Source organism: Tursiops truncatus, chromosome 3, assembly GCF_011762595.2.
Source record: "Tursiops truncatus isolate mTurTru1 chromosome 3, mTurTru1.mat.Y, whole genome shotgun sequence".
In the NCBI taxonomy this organism is placed as follows: domain Eukaryota; kingdom Metazoa; phylum Chordata; class Mammalia; order Artiodactyla; family Delphinidae; genus Tursiops; species Tursiops truncatus.
The window spans coordinates 150431818-150440550 of record NC_047036.1 but is presented as its reverse complement, the minus strand read 5'-3'; the positions used below and the strand labels follow the sequence as shown (position 1 = coordinate 150440550).

General features: G+C 41.8%; 1 pseudogene; it reads left to right on the top strand.

Annotated features, from left to right (window-relative positions):
* The first annotated feature begins 3584 nt into the window (after positions 1 to 3584).
* Positions 3585 to 7072, top strand: LOC117311659 (UDP-N-acetylglucosamine--peptide N-acetylglucosaminyltransferase 110 kDa subunit pseudogene; annotated as a pseudogene).
* The last annotated feature ends 1661 nt before the right edge of the window (positions 7073 to 8733 follow it).

The window sequence follows — 8733 nt, the reverse complement described above, 5'->3', positions numbered from 1 at the left end:
AGCGAGTGGCCCAGGAATGCCTGAAAGTTTGTTTGTCAGAGTGGCCAGGGAAAGTTAAGCAAGGAAGAAAAGCAAATGAAAAACAGAATCCCATTATTATGGCTGAGTTTACTCCCGGGATTCCATGCAGAGCTCTCTGTAGAGCTGGGATGGGTTATAACTTATGCCAGAGCTCTACGTGGGGCTGACACCATCTCATGCCAAGCTCTCAGTTCAGGGCTAACGTCATCTCTGGTCCACTCTGTGGAATGGAAACTTTGGAGGAATGGCCAATGTGTTCTGTGGCATAGGAAGAGAGAAATTGTGAATGTGACTTTCTAAATTGTGGAGGAACTAACCACTGTAAATGTGCCTTGAACTATGTTGTTTAATTTGACCAGTCAGATCAATGACTTTCCCCTTGAATGAAATGCTGCTACGTATATGAGCAGAAAAACAAAACTGGTATAAGGAACAGATAGCTAGTGGGAAGCAGCCACATAGCACAGGGAGATCCGCTCTGTGCTTTGTGACCACCTAGGGGGATGGGATAGGGAGGGTGGGAGGGAGGGAGATGCACGAGGGAAGAGATATGGGGACATATGTATAACTGATTTACTTTGTTATAAAGCAGAAACTAACACACCATTGTAAAGCAATTATACTCCAATAAAGATGTTAAAAAAAAAAAACTGGTATAAGGAGATGGAGAGACTGGGAGTCTTATTTTCCCACCAATTAACTTTGCCTCTGACCATGACCTTCCCTTTGAGTCTCCTATGCCTTGGGGATGATCGCAACCCCTTGGGTTGGGTGACGGCAACCCCATCTTCACTAGAACCTCTATAGTTAACTTTGATTTTTCCCACTCCGTCTATCCATCCCATGTATGCAGTCAGACATTTGATCTTGGACTTTTACTGACAAAATGTGCTTGAATATAACCATTTCTTTTCACTCCCACTGCTACTGCTATTGTCACTGCCTTAACTAGGGCTTTATCTTTAAGTTCTTTATATAAATATATAAATATCTATATATAAATATAATATACAAATAAATAAAATATAATATTAATTCTGAAGATTTTAAAGTCTTTTCTTGATAAAGACTTTTCCTGATAAAGATACACAGTATCTTATATAAATATTTTTGTATTATCTGTTCTTTTCTTAGAATTTTAGTCATATGATTCTATCTCTTGGTTTGTCTAGAACTTTTTGATTGAATGCTGGCTATTTGGCTTTTTTTGTTTTTCTCAGCGGAAACGTTGTTTTGCTTCAAAATATTTTATTCTACCTGGAAGTAGCAAATCTTCAAATTACAACTTTTAAATGCTTTCAAATATCAATACTATAGGTGTCACAAAATCTAGAAAAATGACATTTAAAAATGAAGTACTGCCAGATGTGTCTCTATAAAACTTTTCCCCCACTCTTTTAGCTATATATTCTTTAACTGCCTCCTCATACGACAGTTTATATATTTTCGAAATAAAATTTTAAGAAATAAACTTTGTAGTTTTTAGACATAGATTTCTTGTAACATCGTTGATTACAATTTGCTTCTAGTTATTAATAGTTTAGAAAAGCTACTTTCAGCTTCACAATTTATTATTGATAATGTCACATTAATTTTCATTGTTAACTTTGAGAAAACCTCTATGGATTACTTCGTCATAAATATTTACTATTATAAATGCATTACTGATTTCAGTACTGCTATAGGCTTGTGCATTACAGGAATTCTGATAAAATACTCATTCACACCATTCCATTACACACATTGTTGATGGAGTATATTCTTTTATTTATTTATTTATTTATTTATTTATTTATTTATTTATTTTTGGCTGTGTTGGGTCTTCGTTGCTGTGCGCAGGCTTTCTCTACTTGCAGAGAGTGAGGGCTACTCTTTGTTGCGGTGCACAGGCTTCTCATTGCGGTCGCTTCTCTTGTTGCAGAGCACAGGCGCTAGACACGCAGGATTCAGTAGTTGTGGCTCGCAGGCTCAGTAGTTGTGGCTCACGGGCTCTAGAGCGCAGGCAGTGTAGTTGTGGCACCACGGCTTAGTTGCTCCGTGGCATGTGGGATCTTCCCGGACCAGGGCTCGAACCCTTGTCCCCTGCATTGGCAGGTGGCTTCTTAACCACTGCACCATCAGGGAAGCCTCTGGAGTATATTCTTGACAGAAGAAAATTTCCGTTTTAACTAAGCATTGATGAAAACTGAATCTTTGACTTATCTTTCACATGCCTGATGATTGAAGTAATTTTCCACAGAATAGCTTCTGGTTTTTACTTTTCAGTTGTTTTTTTTTTCTTCAAACGCACATGCTTTGAGAGATGTGAAGTGCGAGACATGGCTATATTGTAAGGTGGTTTTTGTCCTTATGCTTCTGTGTCTTGTGCTAGTTAAGTCAGTAGAGTAGTCAGTATGAGTACTGGAAGTTATTCCTGTAATGGGATAGTATATAGTCAATTACATATGGTGGTGTCTGAAAATCACATAATAGCCTCACTTAAAACATCTCCTTAGGGCTTCCCTGGTGGCGCAGTGGTTGAGAGTCCACCTGCCGATGCAGGGGACACGGGTTTGTGCCCCGGTCCGGGAAGATCCCACATGCTGTGGAGCGGCTAGGCCCGTGAGCCATGGCCGCTGAGCCTGTGCGTCCAGAGCCTGTGCTCCACAACGGGAGAGGCCACAGCAGTGAGAGGTCCGCGTACCACAGAACAAAAGAAAATCTCCTTAGCCAGATTTCAAAAAAGCCTGTGGCCATTCCAATATGATCCAACATAGCGGAATATGATAGAAGGAAAATTGGCAAAGAAAGAGACGCTGGTCTTACCTGATGGAAGTGAAAATATCTCACTTTTGACAATTTTGCAAAAACCTATAATTACGTGAATTAATTTCTAGGGTTCTTCATTGGACCTAAAAAGGAACCCATAGAGTTGTGGAACAACAATAGAAGCTGCTGTGATGAGAAGCCCGGGCACCGCAACAAAGAGTAGCCCCCGCTCGCCGCAACTGGAGAAAGTCTGAACGCAGCATTGAAGACCCAACGCAGCCAAAATAAGAATAAATAAATAAAAATAAATAAATTTATTTTTAAAAAAGTAATACTCAGGTTTGAGGCATGCGAAGTATGATGAGGAAAAATTAGCTAATCCTTTCAGAACTTTTAAAATATCAAACTCAGTCTCTAAGATTTTAGCATTATATACAACATCGGTTACTTATTAGTGGTTTGGGAAGGCCAATTTAAAATTTTCTGAACTTACTGTATTGAAATTCACGACCCTAACGTTTTCCACATTGACTATATGAATGATGAAGTAAAGTCAATCATGTATTTCCTTTCCAACTGGGCAGAAAACAAAATTTTGAAAAGTGTTTGGACTACTGACTTTTGATTTCTTCTAAGGCAAGTGTATAGGTAATTTTTATTCCCTGGTTAGGAGAAAAATGGTGGAAGAGGGCAGGGTTAAGAATGAAGATTTCAAGAGCGTGAGAGTTAGACGACCAACCAGAGTTCCTAAGGTTCGGTGCCTGTAACTGTCGCCGCCGCTTAAGCCTGCCAAATCAGTGGTACGGCTGCTGCCCTCGTATTTGCTACCTCTAGAAACATTCTTGCCAGTAGTGGCGGCAGCGGGACTCAATTACCCCCTTTTCTCACTCTCTCCAGAAGCTCCAGATGGCGTCTTCTGTGGGCAACGTGGCCGACAGCACAGAACCAACGAAACGTATGCTTTCCTTCCAAGGGTTAGCTGAGTTGGCTCATCGAGAATATCAATCAGGTGATTTTGAGGCAGCTGAGAGACACTGCATGCAGCTGTGGAGACAAGAGCCAGACAATACTGGAGTACTTTTATTACTTTCATCTCTACACTTCCAGTGTCGAAGGCTGGACAGATCTGCCCACTTTAGTACTCTGGCAATTAAACAGAACCCTCTTCTGGCAGAAGCCTATTCGAATTTGGGGAATGTGTACAAGGAAAGAGGGCAGTTGCAGGAAGCAATTGAGCATTACCGGCGTGCATTGCATCTCAAACCAGATTTCATCGATGGTTATATTAACCTGGCAGCCGCTTTGGTAGCAGCAGGCGACATGGAAGGGGCAGTACAAGCTTACGTCTCTGCTCTTTAGTGCAATCCTGATTTGTACTGTGTTCGCAGTGACCTGGGGAACCTGCTCAAAGCCCTGGGTCGCTTGGAAGGAGCCAAGGCGTGTTATTTGAAAGCAATGGAGACGCAACCGAACTTTGCAGTAGCTTGGAGTAATCATGGCTGTGTTTTCAATGCACAAGGGGAGATTTGGCTTGCAATTCATCACTTTGAAAAGGCTGTCACCCTTGACCCCAATTTTCTGGATGCTTATATCAATTTAGGAAATGTCTTGGAAGAGGCACGGATTTTTGACAGAGCTGTGGCAGCTTACCTTCGTGCCCTAAGCTTGAGCCCAAATCATGCAGTGGTACGTGCCAACCTGGCTTGTGTATACTATGAGCAAGGCCTGATAGATCTGGCAATAGACACCTACAGGCGAGCTATTGAATTGCAACCACATTTCCCTGATGGTTACTGCTACCTAGCCAACGCTCTGGAAGAGAAGGGCAGTGTTGCTGAAGCAGAAGATTGTTATAATACAGCTCTCCGGCTGTGTCCCACCCATGCAGACTCTCTGAATAACCTAGCCAATATCAAAGGAGACCAGGGGAACATTGAAGAGGCAGTTCGCTTGTACTGTAAAGCATTAGAAGTCTTCCCAGAGTTTGCTGTTGCCCATTCAAATTTAGCAAGTGTATTGCAGCAGCAGGGAAAACTGCAGGAAGCTCTGATGCATTATAAGGAGGCTGTTCGAATCAGTCCTACCTTTGCTGATGCCTACTGTAACATGGGAGACATTCTAAAGGAGATGCAGGATGTTCAGGGAGCCTTGCAGTGCTATACTCGTGCCATTCAGATTAACCCTGCACTTGCGGATGCCCACAGCAATCTGGCTTCCATTCACAAGTATTCAGGGAATATTCCAGAAGCAATTGCTTCTTATCGCACTGCTCTGAAGCTTGAACCTGATTTTCCTGACGCTTATTGTGATTTGGCTCATTGCCTGCAGATTGTCTGTGATTGGACAGACTATGATGAGCGAATGAAGAAGTTGGTGAGCATTGTGGCTGACCAGCTGGAGAAGAATAGGTTGCCTTCTGTGCAGCCTCATCATAGTATGCTCTATCCTCTTTCTCATGGCTTCAGGAAGGCTATTGCTGAGAGCCATGGGAACCTCTGCTTGGATGAGATCGGTGTCCTTCATAAACCACCGTACGAACATCCAAAAGACTTGAAGCTCAGTGATGGTCGACTGCGTGTAGGATACGTGAGTTCTGACTTTGGGAATCATCCTACTTCTCATCTTATGCAGTCTATTCCAGGCATGCACAATCCTGATAAATTTGAGGTATTCTGTTATGCCCTGAGCCCAGATGATGGCACAAACTTCCGAGCGAAGGTGATGGCAGAAGCCCATCATTTCATTGATCTTTCTCAGATTCCATGCAATGGGAAAGCAGCTGATCGCACCCATCATGATGGTATACACATCCTTGTAAATATGAATGGTTATACCAGGGGTGCTTGAAATGAACTCTTTGATCTCAGGCCAGCTCCTATCAGGCAATGTGGCTGGGCTACCCTGGGACCAGTGGCGTGCTTTTCATGGATTATATCATCACTGATCAGGAAACTTCACCTGCTGAAGTTGCTGAGCAGTATTCTGAGAAACTGGCTTATATGCCCCATACTTTCTTTATTGGTGATCATGCTAATATGTTCCCTCACCTGAAAAAGAAAGCAGTCATCGATTTTCAGTCCAATGGGCACATTTATGACAATCGGATTGTGCTGAATGGCATCGACCTCAAAGCATTTCTTGATAGTCTCCCAGATATGCAGATTGTCAAGATGAAATGTCCTCATGGAGGAGACAACGCAGACAGCAGTAATACAGCTCTTAATATGCCTGTCATTCCTATGAATACTATTGCAGAAGCAGTTATTGAAATGATTAACAGAGGACACATTCAGATAACAATTAATGGATTCAGTCTTAGCAATGGACTGGCAACTACCCAAATCAACGTTAAGGCTGCCACTGGAGAGGAGGTTCCCCGTACCATTATTGTAACCACACGTTCTCAGTACGGGTTACTGGAAGATGCCATTGTGTACTGTAACTTTAATCAGTTGTATAAAATTGACCCATCTACTTTGCAGATGTGGACAAATATTCTGAAGCGTGTTCCCAATAGTGTACTGTGGCTGTTGCATTTTCCAGCAGTAGGAGAACCTAATATTCAACAGTATGCACAAAATATGGGCCTTCCCCAGAACCGTATCATTTTTTCACCTGTTGCTCCTAAAGAGGAACATGTTCGGAGAGGCCAGCTGGCTGATGTCTGCTTGGACACTCCACTCTGTAATGGACACACCACAGGGATGGATGTCCTTTGGTCAGGGACACTCATGGTGACTATGCCAGGAGAGACTCTTGCTTCCCGAGTTGCAGCTTCCCAGCTCACTTGTTTAGGCTGTCTTGAGCTTATTGCTCAAAATAGACAAGAATATGAAGACATAGCTGTGAAACTGGGAACTGATCTAGAATACCTGAAGAAAATTTGTGGCAAAGTCTGGAAGCAGAGAACATCTAGCCCTCTGTTCAACACCAAGCAATACACAATGGACCTAGAGCGGCTCTATCTACAGATGTGGGAGCATTACGCAGCTGGCAACAAACCTGATCACATGATTAAGCCTGTTGAAGTCACTGAGTGGGCCTAAATAATGACTGTGTGCACAGGAGAATTACCCCTGTACCTGAGCCTCAACCTTCTGGGGGAAAGGGAACAACTTTTTCCTTATCTGTACAATACCATGTTGCAGATGGGTGACAGACAATGATAAGAAATAGCACAGCCAGACTTGCTTCCTGCATGATCATGATCATGATAGGGAGAGACACAAGAGATGGGAAACTGCTGTTCCACAAGGAGTCTCCATAGAATTTTGCAGCAGCCAGGTGTCTGGAAGGTCTGGAAGGTAAGTGTGGAAGGTCTGATCTCCCTTGGTCTTCCATGGGATGGATGGTTAGTGTGGAAGGGAGATAGAGATTGCCCAGCCGTTTTGTGATTATCATGGATTGATTGAGTCTTCTGAATTAATATTTTTCTTTATATTTTGGGTATTGGAGCTTTTAAAAATGTTTGGTTTCAGGTATTTTTATTCATGTGAAGTGTGTATGATTCTCTTGAGATAAGCTTTTAAGCTAAAATATTCCTTGTTTTAGTTTCTGAACTCTACAGATAAATGGGGACTTTGCTGGTGTAGTCTTTTTATAGGTTTTGTAAACCACTTGAGCTTATATCAGTCATTTTAGTGTCTGACATAATGTTTGGAACTATCAGTGCTTTGTTGGTTTATAGATGATGGCTTAAATTCTTCTCCTGGTCCGTTTCCTTCTTCCCTTCCCCCCACTTTAAAAATTCTCCTGTAACTTGGCTAACAAAAAACCAAGTCTGATTCAAAACCTCCCAGAGTGTTTCTCTTAAACGCATCATCTGGTGCCAAATGAAGATTCTTAGGAGTGATTATTAATTCTGAAGGGCACAGTTGTGGTACTGTCACTGATGATAATAATAATGGATTTTGGCCTAGAGTGTTGACCTATTTCACCAGTGTTTTACCGTTGACTGCCCCTCTATGCTGCTTCCAAAAGTCATAGTGTGTGGTAAGATTTTTACTTTCATTTCTAAAGTTTTTTTTTTTTTTAGTGAGTCCTGTTCTTCCTTTTTCTTTCAGCAGAAATAAAATCCCAGATAAGTATAAGTATTCAAATATTTGATCAGTAAGTCACAGTAATCTCCAGTACATTAAATAACTTTCATCAAAGAAACATGTTATAGGTAAAAAGCTCTGAAGGACCAGCTATGTATATGATAATTATGTTTCAGATCTTCTAGGGTATTATATATAATAACTTGTCTTCTGGACGTGGTCTTGAAGTCTTTATGGATTCAGCCTCGGTAGTAGCGAACTGCACTGCTACTTGGTTTGGAGTACAAATTAGACTTTAGCCCTCCTGGAGGTTGAGTTTTTGGTATTGAAAACCATAGAAATGAAATTATTGTATTTCAGCAAAGGATCGAGGGCTTGAGGCTTAAACAAGGCAACATATGTGTGGGAAGCATTCAGCCTTGAGAGCAGGCTATGGACATGCCAGGCATGCGGCCGCTGCTCGAAGGGACTGTCCCTACTTGTTCCCCTCCTTATTCCATTCCATGGGAGATAAATCACCAGGGCCCAGATATCAGAAAGAATGTAAAATTTGACAAGCAAAGCTGTCTCCCCCCTGCATGTGCAGGTTATTTTTGATGATTCTGGGTTTATGGGTTTTCTCCCAGGGAAGTTAACCTTGAGCCGAGACAGTCTGTAGATAATGTAAACCACCATCTGGCAAGCTTCCTTTTTCTAGTCTATTTAATCTGCAACTGTAGCATAATGACTTTGGAATTACTGTTGCTGTATTACCAAAATCTTAAACTAGGATATTTTTGACAAATGCGGTCCTTAGTTAATTTTTAGAGCTACAAACTCTCAGATGGCTCTGAAATGACAATTGTATGGCTATTCTTCAGGGTGATCACAATATGGTAATGACCTTGAGGTATCACTAAAAAGCAGGAAGGTGTGAGTCTTCCTT